Source organism: Cervus canadensis, chromosome 11 (genome assembly GCF_019320065.1).
Source record: "Cervus canadensis isolate Bull #8, Minnesota chromosome 11, ASM1932006v1, whole genome shotgun sequence".
Taxonomy (NCBI): Eukaryota; Metazoa; Chordata; class Mammalia; order Artiodactyla; family Cervidae; genus Cervus; species Cervus canadensis.
This window is the reverse complement of record NC_057396.1, coordinates 13,378,905-13,393,907: the sequence shown is the minus strand read 5'-3', so window position 1 is coordinate 13,393,907 and position 15,003 is coordinate 13,378,905. Positions and strand designations below refer to the sequence as shown.

General features: G+C 45.2%; 1 protein-coding gene across 4 annotated transcripts in view; it reads left to right on the top strand.

Annotated features, from left to right (window-relative positions):
- AMOTL1 (angiomotin like 1) overlaps positions 1 to 15,003 on the top strand; it is a 207,836-nt gene that overhangs the window by 125,583 nt on the left and 67,250 nt on the right. The gene's annotated exons all lie outside the window — the stretch shown is intronic.

The following is a 15,003-nucleotide window of genomic DNA, read 5'->3' as shown; positions in this document are numbered from 1 at the left end:
AGATCCTTGGGCTGCAGGGTGCTATTTTAGGATAGAAAGGTGCAGAGAGCATTCGGGAACTGGAGAGAGCAGTATGACTCACAGCTGAAGGGCTTGGGGAGAGCTGCACGGAGGAGGTGACCTTTGAGCTGGGTCTTGAGAATAAATAAGAGCTGTGGGGTAGAGGTGAAGTAGCAGGAGGTACTATGCAGGGGAAAGGCCATTTCTTCAGACCAAAGCTTAGGAGGTTTTGTCTGGCATGAGCTGCAGTCATACAGACCATGGCGGGGTTGGAAGTGGCAGAAACTGTGTTTGGACAAGGAAATTGAGACCAGTTGATGAAGATCTTTGAGTGTCATACTAAAGAGTTCAGAATTTATCCATAAACAATTGCAAGAACCAGTGCTTTTCAGTAAAGACTGTGTTGATGTTTACTAGGCTGATTTTAATGGCAGCAAATGATGAATTAGAGGAAGAGGAACCTAGAGGCCATGAGGACCACCAGAGATGGGGTCAGTTGTGTCCAGATAAGACCTGGTGAGGGTAGCCCAGCTTTGAGGCCATAGGTATGGAGGAGCATTATATGCTAAGAGAAATAGAGTTGACATCATTTAATGACTGATTAGATATGGACACTGTTGGAAATAAGGCAGTTGGAAAGCAAACTCTCAGGAGAGAAGTTGGCTCTGGAGATACCCATTTGGAAATCGCTAGAGTTTAGATGTTTCTGAGCTTGCTCTGCCTGGGGAGAGTGTGGAGCATAAGAGAAGACAAGTGGGTCACTGCCTATTATGGCTGTGTCTTCATTCTCCCCAGAGGCTTTATTTATCAGATTCTAAATCAAATGAGCTGAGCTTTTCCCGAGTGACCCCAATGGCTGGGTGCAGGGCCTACTTTGGCTGTACAGCTTCTGAAAAGAGAGTGACTGGGCCTTGGCAGAGAGAGTGAGCTGGCCTGTCACTCACTTGGCAGCTGCTGACACGCTTCCCTGCCTTCGGTGGCAGTGTGGCAGTTTTGAAGCAATGTACCGACCTGCAGGCCCCTGACAGGCAGCAGGACGCAGCCAACACAGTGACCCCACTGGGGTATCCAAGTGCAGCCTGGGAGAGCTCTTGTTCTCACCCTTTTATGATTCCTAAAGCCAAAGAGAAATTGAAATGTAAAAGCTATCAGGTTTGAAGAGGAAAAATATGTCTTCAAATCTGTGGTTATTAGCACATTGATTTGCCAGAGTTAAATAATCCATGGTAGTGATTGCAGAATCATATCAGAGTTTGGGTTGTGATAGTTTACCTTTTTTTTTTCCTTAATCATTTAACTCTGCTTGATCTAGATCTTGATCTAGATCGATCTAGAGCTTGATCGATAGTGGAAATATTCCCAGTCTCCTTCTTTCTCTTGGGCTTTATTCTGTGTTACGTGGCAGGGCATAAAGGGGTCTTGCTGCTTTTTGTCATTTGGCAGTAGGTATGCTGTGAGTGGAAGACAGGAAGGGCAAGGAGGAAGCTATCCTGGAGGGCTGCCAAAGTATTTGTGGGCGGCATCATGTGTTTCGATGTGATGACATCAAAAAGAAGAACTGTCTGAAGGATTTGAGCTGATTGCTGGGCTTGGCAGCTGGGTCCACATGACACATCAAAATGCCCTGGAAGATGTGACAGGCAGACCACTGAGGCTCAGCCCCAGAGCTACAAGGTGCCTTTGTGAGCCTGGCCGCGGCTCGCCAGCGTGGCTCCCCCAGGGCAGCCTTTGGCTAGCAGGGTAAACAGAGTTGTGTCCACACCAGCCGTGCTTCAGACACATTCATTGTGGCCTGAGCTCCAAGGACTGGATCTGAAGCTCAGCACGGTGTGATGTTCAAGCTATCTTTGACCCAAAAGAAGAGCCATTGCATGCGTGCTCAGCCATTTCCAACTTTGCAGCCCTGTGAACTGCAGTCCACCAGGCTCCTCTGTCCATGGGACTCTCCAGGCAAGAATACTGGGGTGGGTTGCCATGCCCTCCTGAAGGGGACCTTCCAGACCCAGGGATCGAACCCGTCCCTTTGGTGGCTCTTGCATTGGCAGGCAGGTTCTTTCCCACTCAGCCACCTGGGAAACCCAGAGAAGAGCAGGTCTCCCTTTAACTTGACTGTCACCTTCCTTTGTGCGTAACAGGTTATCAGCTTGTCATTAACGGTGATGGTTTCGGAAGCTGCCGGCTGTTGGGTCAGTGCATCATGGACGACCCTTGAGTCAGGGAGGCCTTTGTCTGAGATCACTGGGCTCATGTTCTGGCCTCGAGCTGCAAAAGCGGGCTCAGTATGTTCAGCGCTCTCATCCCACCCATCACACACTGTTAAGACTTCACTGCGTTTTGTCTAGACATGGAAAGGTCTGAAGAGCACAGAGCTTAGGATGAGTAAGAACCTGGAGTTCTGACCTTCATTACTGATTTACCATAGCTCATGAATTCTCTCACCTGCTCTGATCCGCAGACCATGGGAGATGTGTGGCAGGTTATGGTCTCTTCCTGTGGGAAACCCCATGGAGAGGCCACTAGTCAGGGTCTCCTTGACTTTCATCGGTTCAGTTCAGTCGCTCAGTCGTGTCCGACTCTTTGTGACCCCATGGACCGCAGCACACCAGGCCTCCCTGTCTGTCACCAACTCCCAGAGTCCACCCAAACCCATGTCCATCAAGTCGGTGATGCCAGCCAAGCATCTCATCCTCTGTTGTCCCCTTCTCCTGCCCTCAATCTTTCCCAGCATCAGGGTCTTTTCCAATGAGTCAGCTCCTTGCCTCAGGTGGCCAAACCTTGACCTTTCTCGTGAGGAAGCTAGTGAGGCTGGGGAAGGGCTCGGGCGACCTGGCCCTGCTGAGGTGGCAGTGGGGGCCTCCAGGGACTGTGAGGCAGCCATGGATGCAGGTCAGCTCTGTCCTGCCCCATTCTTCCTCTTCCTTCTCCTGAAAGTGGAAATGAGCATAAATGAGGACCCGGTGAGAACTGGACAGGTTGTTCTATGAAGAATTAAGATTTAAAAAAAAAGAAAAGGAAGCATTGACTGACACATTTTGGGGAAACAGCACTTCCAGAAGTCATGACTTGGCTTTACAGTCTGTACATTGTTCTTATTATTGTTGTTATTCAGTTACTCAGTTATGTCCGACTCTTTGTGACCCCAGGGACTGCAGCACGCCAGGCCTCCCTGCCCATCAACTCCCGGAGCTTGCTTAAACTCATGTCCATCGAGTCGGTGATGCCATCCAACCATCTCATCCTCTGTCGTCCCCTTCTCCTCCTGCCCGCAATCCCTCCCAGCATCAGGGTCTTTTCAAATGAGTCAGCTCTTCGCATCAGGTGGCCAGAGTATTGGAGTTTCAGCTTCCACATCAATCCTTCCAATGAATATTCGGGATTGATTTCCTTTAGGACTGACTGGTCTGTCCCGTTAATGGAAGTGAAGGCACGAATGAATACCGGGGACTAGATCTCACACACCACAGCTAAGTTTGCATGTTGCAACTAAAGATTCCAAATGCCACAACAAAGATCCCCGAAATAAATATTAAAAAAAAAGAGAGATGACGTCAGAGCCAGTGGTGCCATGGATCCCCTTCCACAGAACACGCTTGCTTCGTCTCTTCACCGGCCCCATCAGTTCAGGGGGCTCGTGGTTTCCCGAATTCATGGAGGGACCCTGTGGTGTGCTCAGCCTCCCACATCACACATGTTTTCCTTAGAAAATTCACTATGAATTTTCCTCTAAAAAAACCTCCTGATTTGGTTTTATTTAGCACAGAGTCAAAGTTCCTGATGCTCTGTGATACTCAGGTGCTTCAGTTGTGTCCAGCTCTCTGTGACCCCTGGACTGTAGCCCATCAGGCTCCTCCATCCACGGGATTCTCCAGGCAAGAATACTGGAGTGGGTCGCCATGCCCTCCTCCAGTGGATCTTCCCGACGCAGGGGTGGATCCTGGGTCTTCTGCATTACAGGTGGATTCTTCACCATCTGAGCCACCAGGGAAGCCCCATGCTCCCTGGGAACGTGTCAAAAGACAGTGCAGGGTGTAGGGAGGGAGCGAAGAGGACAGAGTCCTGGAGCCCATGTGGCTGATTAGAGAGAACCCATGCTTCTCGCCAGGGACCCACACCGAGCCAGCGGTGCGGCCAGAGTGCAGTTTACCGAGTGAATAAGCGCAAAGACTGGGGCTGAAGAGCAGCTTTACTCTGGGTGGGTGTGAGGTCTCAAATGGGCTGCACAGTACAACAGAGAATGTTCGGTGGCCCCCACTCACTCTGAGTTGGAAATGGCTGGAGGAGGAAGGGGGATTTTCAGACTGTGTTTCCAAAGTGCTGATTTGCAGTTTAGATAGTTAACGAAAATGAATTGCTATGTGGTATTAAAAGGTGAGCCAGACCCAAAGCTTTTGGATTAACCACCATGCGTTGCTCTTAACAAAAATGAGGCCAGGGAGTGTCTTTTTTAAATTCCACCAGCTAAACATGTGTTTTGAATACCAGCATTAAAATTTACGAGTTTGTACAATTTTTAAGCTGAATTGTGGCTGAATGAGCCAAGTAAAATGCCCTGTTTATTGTGAGGAGCGGCTCTGCGGTGTGGGAATTTCAAAATGCTGGGGTCAAGTTTAGGTTGCTTTCTCAAGAAATGTAACACAACTCCAGCTGCAGTGCATTAAATGCGTGGCTTCTCCAAACAAGAGGACCATCCATATGCCTCCTGCCTAGCAATAGTTTGGATCTTAGTTTACCCAAGAGCCTAGTCTCAGTCTGAACACTTAAGAGTCCTGTGTCACACCACCAAAGGGGTCCAGGTGGGAAAGCTGTGGGTTTGGGAGAAGAAGATTTGAGGGGTTTTAAGTCCTGGCTCTTCCACTTTGTAGCAAACTGCTTAAGTTCTCAGAGCCTCAGTTTCCTTATCTGTAATCTGCTGTAGCTGATGTTTCCTAAAAGTAACTGATTTTCTTCCTTAGACTAATGAAACACTTTCAGTCTCAAAAATCTAGTAATAAGATAACTCCCACTTCCCCACTCCCTAAAAAATGATAAAGAAGGGAAATAGAAATTACCTGCAGTTCCATTATCCAGCCAAAACCACTCTTAAATTCTCTGTTCACTATTGCTTTCACAATCAGAAAGTATAAGAAAATACTCTAAATTGGAAACCTCTAGATAAATAAGAGGTATTTTTACTGAGTGAGAAGTCTTAAATTTGAACCTCTTCACAGCCAAGAAGCCATTTGTTATTTTCACCTCATTTTTAAGTTCTTTTATCTTGTTTACTTCCTCTAATTATTAAAATAACAGTGCTGATTTTTGGCTTATCTCTATTTTCTAATTTTTCTTTAAGTGAAAGTTGGTCAATCACGTCCAACTCTTTGTGACCCCATGGACTATACACCATGGTATCCTCTAGGCCAGAATACTGGAGTGGGTAGCTTTTCCCTTCTCCAGGGGATCTTCCCAACCCAGGGGTCGAACCCAGGTCTCCCACATTACAGGCACATTCCTTACCAGCTGAGCCACCAAGGAAGCCCTCATGGCTAATACATACTTTTCTATAATGAACTTATATATTAGTACAGAACTTTTTGAATAGCCGCCCATGTTCACTGTAGAAATTGCATAAAGAATAGAAAAATATGAAGAGTGAAAAAAATCCATGAATTTGTCATCTGGAGAGAGTCATTCTGACCTTTTGTCATTGTTCCTTGTAGTCATTTTTCTGTAATTTTTTACTCAAGCGAAGTCCTAATATTTATCACGCCTTGAGAATTTTAAAGAATCTTTGCTTTGAAGCTCAGTAAACACTCATTGAACTGATTGTTAATACTGATAAATTGAAAAAAGTTGTTTTGATTTCAGTTGTGTATTAATAACTTTGCTTTGGGAAATTTTTTTAGCTGTTGCATTTTCTCTTTTGAATCACTCGATCACATCCTTCATCAGTTTATCCATTGATGTCTCTTTTCCTGTTATGTTTTGGACAACTTTTGTCAATCACGCAGCCATATTAAATGTTGGCACAATGCCCTAATTGTAGATAAACATATTGTTGTTGTTGTTTAGTCACTAAGTCGTGTCCGACTCTTTTGTGACCCAGGGACTGTAGCCCACCAGGCTCCTCTGTCCATGGGATTCTCCAGGCAAGAATGCTGGAGTGGGTTGCTGCTTCCTCCTCCAGGGGATCTTCCCGTCCCAGGGACAGAACCTGTGTCTCATGTATTGGCAGGCGGATGCTTTCCCCTGAGCCACCTGGGAAGCCCCCAGAACATATAGTCTAATATTTTGAATATAGGTTGCTGATCACCAGTGATGCTTGTAGATCTGGTGTTAGTAGAGTGGGGACTGGAGAAGGCAATGGCACCCCACTCCAGTCCTCTTGCCTGGAAAATCCCATGGATGGGGGAGCCTGGTGGGCTACAGTCCATGGGGTCGCGAAGAGTCAGACACAGCTGAGCGCCTTCACTTTCCCTTTTCACTTTCATGCATTGGAGAAGGAAATGGCAACCCACTCCAGTGTTCTTGCCTGGAGAATCCCGGGGACAGTGGAGCCTGGTGGGCGGCCGTCTATGGGGTTGCACAGAGTCGGACACAACTGAAGCGACTTAGCAGCAGCAACAGCAGAGTAGGGACTATTGGTCTGTTTGTGTGAATTGCTCTGTTGCTCACTGAATTCTGAAATTGTCTCCAAAGTGAGGCCTTTTGGTGTACATGTAGTGTGAACTAGAGCAGTGCTGAGCAATGGAAATGTATTGTTGAGGAGGGAGGGGGATGGATAAATTGGAAGATTGGAATTGACGTATAGACGCCACTAGGTATAAAATAGATGACTAATAAGGACCTACCGTATAGCACAGGGAACTCTACTCAATACTCTGTAATGACCTATATGGGAAAAGAATCTAAAACGTGTGTGTGTGTGTGCCTGTGTGTGTAACTGATTTACTTTGCTATACAGAAGAAACTAACATGGCAGTGTAAGTCAGCTATAGTCCAATGAGAATTAAAAAATTTTGAATGCTAAATAAAATGCTAAACTAAAGGCGTTGACATCATTTAAAAAAGAAATATAATGTGGGCCAGATATCTAATTAAAATTTTTCTCACAGCCACATTTTTACAAGGTTAAAAGAAACAGGTGAAATTAATTTAAAAACATGTTTTAGTTAACACATTTTTAAAAATTGAATATAGTTAATTTACAGTGTTGTTTGTGTTAGTTTCTGCTATAAAGCAAAGTGATTCATTTATACAGTAAACTTACTATGTTAAATGTTTTTTCTGTTATTGAATATAGTTGCCCGTGCTGTACTGTAAGACTTTGTTGTCTGTTTTATGTATAGTAGTTTGTTTCTGCTAATTCCAAACTCCTGATTTATCCCCCCCCCCCCCCCCCCCCCGCCCACCGCCCAAAGCCTTCCCCGCTTTGGTAACCATAGTTTGTTTTCTGTGTCTGTGAGTTTACTTCTGTTTTGTCAGGTCATTTGTTTCACTTTTTTAAGATTCCAGATACAGGTGATATCATATATTTGTGTTTGTCTGACTTCTCTTAGTATGAGAATCTCTAGGTCCATCCTGCTGCAGATGGCATTTCTTTCTTTTTATGGCTGAGTAATATTCAACTATGTACGCTTATCACGTCTTCTTTATCCATTCATCTGTGGGTGGACACTTAGGTTTCGTCCGTGTCTTGGCTATTTTAAGTCGTGCTGCTGTGAACATTGGAGGGCGTGTGTCTTTTCAGATTGATTTTGTCTTTACTGGGTATATGCTGAGGAGCAGGATTGTTGGATCATACGGTAACTGTATTTTTAGTTTTTTTTAAGGAACTTCCACACCGTTAGTTAATCCATTTTAAAACATACATTTAGGTACATGTTTTATTTAACCCATTATATCTAAAGTATTATCATTTCAACAGGTTATCATCATAAAAAACTACTGCTGAGATATTTTACCTTTTTTGTACTGTCTTCAAATTTGGATGTGCTTTTTATGCTTCGTGCACATCTCAGCTCAGACGAGACACATTTCAGGTGTTCGGTAGCCACATGTGGTTTGTGGCTAGTGTTCTGGACAGTACAGGTCTAGAAGAAAGTGAGGGTCTGTGTTCAAGAGCCAATGTCCCGACATGCATGTGCATCCCCTTGACATTATACTCCTGTTCTGCATTGCATTGCAAGAAATCTCTTCAGAAATGGAAGCTTCTGTGGTGTTAGCATTTGCTTTGTTTCCAGGCTGAAGCTTTAGTATTAGGGACTGGGATTCTCCACACAGTGTGTTTTAAGAGGAAGGGACACCCAAGGGTGCGTGACCCTTTGCTTTTCTCCTGACACCCATTAGCAGTGTAATAGTAATAACACAGGCTAGCAGTTATCAAGTCCCTTCCCAATGACAGACACTATGTGCACTGCTTTATATACATGGCCTCACTTAATTCTCATAACAACTCTGTGAAGTAGATCCTATCATCATCACCGTTTAAAGGTGAGGAAGAAATTAAAAACTTGCCCGTGGTTACATGGCTAGAAAGAAGCAGAGAAAAGTGTCCCATATTAAGGAATACTGCAGTCTTGGGCCAGCATGGGGTAATAGCCCTCCTGTGGTGGAGGTATGTGAGCTCCAACCCCCAGTTCATAGCCCACTGTTTTGCTTTGTAAAGACTGAGATCTCTGATTTGTTAATCCTCTGAGCTTTAGTTTGCATACTTTAAAAACAGAATAATAATGTGTGTTGTGAGAGCAGGGAATGTCCGAGCTTGTGAGAGTGAAATGACAGTGAAGGTAAAGTGCTATTCATGGCATATTTAGTACATTAGGTGTAACGTAAATACAGATGTTTAAACAACCTTATTTATGGGAACTTCCCTAGTAGTTCAGTGGTTAAGACTCCACGCTTCCAATGCAGGGGTCATGGGTTTGATCCCTGGTTGGGGATCCCACATGCTTTGAGGCTCAGCCAAAAAAAATTTTTTTTAAAGAGAATATGTAAACAAGCTAATTTATAAAGGCTTGTTGTGTGCAAAGAGAAGCAAAGAGACTGTTGAGTGGTCGCTGTCAACAATGATCTTGCTTCCCTGATCCACATTACATTATCACTTCAGTCTTGAGCTGCATTTTGTGTATGAGAAAGGAAGCGACATGGAGCTGTGTTACTAAATTGGCAGTGTCATGGCTGGAGATTCTAACTATATTATCCAGATCAAATATAAATACCAGAGGTCTCTCCCTCAATAAAAGTGTTGAAGTTCATAAAGCATATATGACCTCCTAACTTGCTGTTGGGCTCTGAGGCCAAATCAATTGACAAAAATGTACTGGGTACCAATTTAGTGTAAGTCGTAATTTTCTACCCTCAGAAAACATGCATGCTACTAATTAGGAAGAATAAATAATGCATGAAAAATTAAATGGTATTTAAATAAAAATTCAAGAGAACAAAAACATGACATAGGCCAGTGGTGTTTGGTTGTCAGGAGTGTGAGTCGGGCAGGGTTGTAAATTAGGAAGCAAGGAATGAGTGTAGATTCTGGGTCAGGCTATGTGCCACGGACCCAAGTCATTAATGATGGGCCGTCAGTTTAGTTCAGTTCAGTTCAGTCACTCAGTCGTGTCCGACTCTTTTCAACCCCATGAATTGCAGCACGCCAGGCCTCCCTGTTCATCACCAACTCCTGGAGTTCACTCAAACTCATGCCCATCGAGTCAGTGATGCCATCCAGCCATCTCATCCTCTGTCGTCCCCTTCTCCTCCTGCTCCCAATCCCTTCCAGCATCAGGGTCTTTTCCAATGAGTCAACTCCTCCCATCAGGTGGCCAGAGTACTGGAGTTTCAGCTTCAGCATCAGTCCTTCCAATGAACACCCAGGACTAATCTCCTTTAGGATGGACTGGTTGGATCTCCTTGCAGTCCAAGAGACTCTCAAGAGTCTTCTCCAACACCATAGCTCAAAAGCATCAATTTTTCAGCACTCAGCTTTCTTTACAGTCCAACTCTCACATCCATACATGACCACTATATATTCCCTGTATGACCCTATTTTGAATCATAGATGCGGCTCTTTGTTTTTTTATTAAAATTTTTTTGATGTGGGTCATTTTTAAAGTCATGGTCCAAGTCATTGATGATGGAAGATCAGCCCATATATATTCCCTGTATGACCCTATTTTGAATCATAATTGTGGCTCTTTGTTTTTTTATTAAAATTTTTTTGATGTGGGTCATTTTTAAGGTCTTTATTGAATTAGTTACAGTATTGCTTCTGGTTTATATTTTAATTTTTTTGGTCATGAGGCATGTGGAATCTTAGTTCCCTGACCAGGGCTCAAACCAATACCCTCTGCATTGGAAGGTGAAGTCTTTTTTTTTTTTTTAATTTATTTTTTTTAATTGAAGGAAAACTGCTTTACAGAATTTTGCTGTTTTCTGTCAAACCTCAGCATGAATCAGCCATAAAGTGAGTGAAGTCGCTCAGTCGTGTCCGACTCTTTGTGACCCCATGGACTGTAGGCCACCAGGCTCCTCCGTCCATGGGATTTCCCAGGCAAGAGTACTGGAGTGGGTTGCCATTTCCTTCTCCAGGAAGGCGAAGTCTTAACCACTGGACCGATCACCAGGGAAATCCCAGATGTGGCTCTTTAAATGCTCCTTGATTCTTGTTTCTAATACCTCACTGTGGACTTGGGGCGAAGAGTCTTTTTCAGCCCTGCTCAGATGTATTTAATAGTTTGGTGGCAGGTGGGAAAAGATCCCTTTCTTCAGTGTTCCAAGATTTCTCTGATTCCATGAGAAAGGAGCAGAGCCTGGTGGTGGTCCTGCCTTGGTGTGTGTGAGGATAAAGAAGGTGATGAACTGTGCTGCCTGGCAGATGGTGTAGACCCTTCATACTGTTAGTTGAATGCTTCTGTAGAAGAGACAGTAACCTGTGAAAGACAATAGGTAAATAACAGTCCAAGAGAACAACACAGGGGCGGGTTTCTAGCCTTCATGCTCCCCCTGAGCTGTCTCGAACCTGCAGAAAGCTCTGATGCTTTCGCTAGGGTGTGAGTCAGGGACAGGGTGGTCACTCAGACTAGGCCGCGGGGACCTGGCAGCAGGGGTCACAGGGCACCTTGCCTGTCCTCCTTGTGTTCCCCCGCACTGTTCGGGGAACGAGTGAGCTGCAGGCTCTGGAATCCCAAAGCCTGTGCTTGCATCTTCTTTATCTTTCTGTTATCTCTGTTCTATTTTGTTTTGGAGAAGGAAATGGCAACCCACTCCAGTATTCTTGCCTGGAGAATTCCATGGACAGAGGAGCGTGGCGGGCTGCAGGTCATGGGGTCGCAAAGAGTCAGACATGACCGAAGCGACTTAGCACATACCGTCTTGTGCCTTGTTTTCTCACCTAAACAGAGACTTGATAGTGATGCTTATTTTATAAGGCAGTTATGAAGGTCAAGGTGTATGATGCGTGTAGCAGTGCATACTACAGTGGCTGGAGTCAAAAGTGCCCGATAAATGTTAGCCGTAACAGAAAAAAAATATTGGATTTCTCATGAAAGCCACACTCAGGGCTAAGCTCTGGGTTGCTGTCATTCAGTCACTGATTTGTGTCCGACTCTTTACTGCAGCATGTCAGACTCCTGTGTCCTCCACTGTCTCCTGGACTTTGCTCAAATTCACGTCCATTGAGTCGGTGATGCCATCCAACCATCCCATCCTCTGTCTCCCACTTCTCCTTTAGCCCTCAATCTTTCCCAACATCAGGGTCTTATCCGGTGAGTAGGCTCTTTGCATCAGGTGGCCAAACTATTGGAGCTTCAGCTTCCGCATCAGTCCTTCCAGTGAATATTCAAGGTTGATTTCCTTTAGGATTGGTTGGTTTGATTTCCTTGCAGTCCAAGGGACTCTCAAGAGTCTTCAGCAGCACCACAATTCAAAAGTATCAATTCTTCAGTGCTCAGCCTTCTATGGGATACAAATGATGCTAATTATAATTATAGTGATAATAGCTAACATTTGTCCAATGCTTCATTTGTGCCCAGCTTTATACATATTAACTCCTTAAGTTCTTTAACTTAAGCCAAGTGGTGGTATGCACCCAGGATACCGAGACACATGATGTCAAGTAACAGCTCTGCCTTCACAGTCTAACAGAGGAAGTAAGTGAAACTATTAGTCGCTCAGTTGTGTCCGACTTTTTTCGACCTTATGGTCTGCAGCCCGTCAGGCTCCTCTGTCTATGGGAATTCTCCAGGCAAGAATACCGGAGTGGGTAGCCGTTCCTTTCTCCAGAGAATGGAGAAAGGGAAATCCCTTTCCCTACCAGGGAAATCCCAATAGAGGAAGTAAACTATAGTCATATAGATGATTATGGCATAGAATTCTGGGCTTCCCTGCTAGCTCAGCTGGTAAAGAATCTGCCTGCAATGCATAAGAGTCCGGTTCATCTCCTGGGTCGGAAGATCCCCTGGAGGAGGGCATGGCTACCCGCTCCAGTATTCTTGCCTGGAGAATTCCCATGGACAGAGGAATCTGGCAGGCTAATTCCATTGGGTTGCAAAGAGTCGGACACCACTGAGCGACTAAGCACAGCACAGCATAGAATTCTATACAAGGTAGTTTCTCAATAAATATTGGTTCCCGTCTCCTCTTTTTTTTTTTTTTTTTTCTGTGTCCCCATTGCGAAGACGTCTTTATCCTAATGGTGGCCGATCAGTAGCATTATCTTTGGAAGTGAAGGATATCCTGATTCATAGCACTGATATGATGGTGTGTGACATTTTCCTGTGTCTCCCCCCACCCCCCACCACCGTTCTTTCCCCTTCATTTACTCTCATCCAGATCTGCCTTGTACGGACCTTTGAGCCCACCCGCCCCACAGTGGCTAAGGAGCGGAGCCAAGGAACAGTGGTTTGCTCTCCTGGCTACACATCGTCCGTTGTAATACCATGCCTCTTGAATATGTATTTTTGAGTGTATAACCGGGTTATTTTTTGAAGCCAGTGTTCTCTACTTATCATAAAAGACTTCCTATTTTGAAAAACCCATTCTTTCTGTCCCTGAACTTGGCAAGAACCTTTTTCCTGCATTGCCACTCAGGTGGCTAGTTACCATCATGGATGACTTAGGCTGGCATTATGAAAACTTCCTTTTTGTTATATAACGGAAGATGACCGAGAACATAGGCCCGTCCTTGACTGTGAGTTCCAAATGCCAGAGCCCAATAAATATCAAAAGGTAGAAGCCCCACCCTGAAGCCCCTGCGTTAAGGGTCAGAGGGCAAGTCCTGCTGGGACCCTGATGCTTCTTCTGTGCCCACCTCAGCTTCGAAGAGACACACCACCATGCTTGTTGTTTGTGGTGGATGAGGTGGGCAGGGAGAACTTGCAGATGGGAACTGGTGTCTGTTTTTGGATCGAGGCAGTGTAATTTGTGATATTTTGTCTCTTGTCAAGGTAACCTCTTTGCATGAAAAATACACTGTAGGATTTGGCCAGGCTGCTGGTATGCACTTATTCACAAAGGACCTGTGGTGTTTTGGGTCCACAACTGATAGGAGTCCCTGTGATGGGGATGAAAGTTGGGCATTGTGAAAGGCAGCCAAGGGCATTTCACTCTCACCATGGAGTTGGACCTCGTACACACAGACATCCTCATGCACACGGGACAACACATCCACATATATTTCAGTGTAGAAGGGGCACAAATTCTTCAAAATGCAGAAACGTTTTATTTCTAATGAGATCATATAGTAATCGTAGTTGTGGAAAGGGAGGGAAGGGGGAGGGTTTACACCTCCCCACCCCCAGCACTCCTTTCTGAAGTCAGAGGCCCTTAAGGAGTAAAGAACCACCTTGAGCTCCATGGTTCCCTATTTTGACTTGGGGAACTTAGATCCCAGCTATTTTAACATGAAATGGATGGGCTCCTAGATCAAAACCGTAAGGAGATCTAGTTGGAAACTAACTTGGGAGCCTGGTGGAGCACTCTGATGTTGGTTACCAGAACAGAGCCTGTGGTTAGTCACTCTGGAGGGATCCCTGGATTTCTTCTGACATCATCTTTAGGGGTGTTTGCATCTCCATGTAGGGAGGGCCAAGGTGACACCCTTTCTTCTAGAGTTTGACGTTTAGCTGCAGAAGTCAGCATTCAGAAGATGCTTAATGCTCTAAGATACACTTGCACAGTGAGAGATATGGAGGGTGACACGGTCCAAAAACATTGCAGCAAATATACTTAAAAGGAAATATAAGGTCAGATGACCTCTGAGGATAAAAGGAGGTAGCTCTGAGAGATTTGGCCCCGGAGGGTCACAAGGAACAGAGGTAACACATGAAACTGTTATGGACTAGCAGGAGCTCAACCCTTTGATATAACAAAGTCAGGGATTTGAGGGTTGCTGATAATTCTTAGTGCCCCAGTTCTCAGACTGAGATCTAAAGGTTGAAGGGGTAAACAAGAACACCAGTTTCCCCAAGTCTGCAGGAGAGAGATAGCCATGGTTGGAGAACTAGATGCCAAGACTGTCTTTGCTGTTTATACTATAGTGTTGTTGTTAGGAGCCCTTGGCTTAGGCTGGAAGAAAATACAGGGATTTTTATGAAACCAGTTAACAGAATCAGGAGGTGGGGATCCTTTGGGAGGGGAGATCGGGTATGAAAATTCATGGGTTCAGGTAAAGAAGCTAGTACCAAAGTTTGAACCATCAAGGGACATCTGTGTTTTTCTTAACCTGGCTGTTGTTGTTCAGTCACTAGGCCATATCTGTCTCCTTGTGACCCCACGGATGGCAGCTCACTCGTGTGTCCTGCACTGCCTCCTGAAGAGTTTGCTCTAACTCGTTTCCATGGAGTCGGTGATGCTATCTGACCATCTCATCTTCTGTCACCCCCTTCTCCTTTTGCCTTCAGTCTTTCCCGGGTTTCCTCACTGGGCACCTTTGGTCCTTCCTTGCCAACATACATCCCCCCTACTCGCATGAAGACAGCTCCTCCCCTGCCCCTCCACACTCCACGGGAAGGTCTGGCTCCCAGAGCTTGG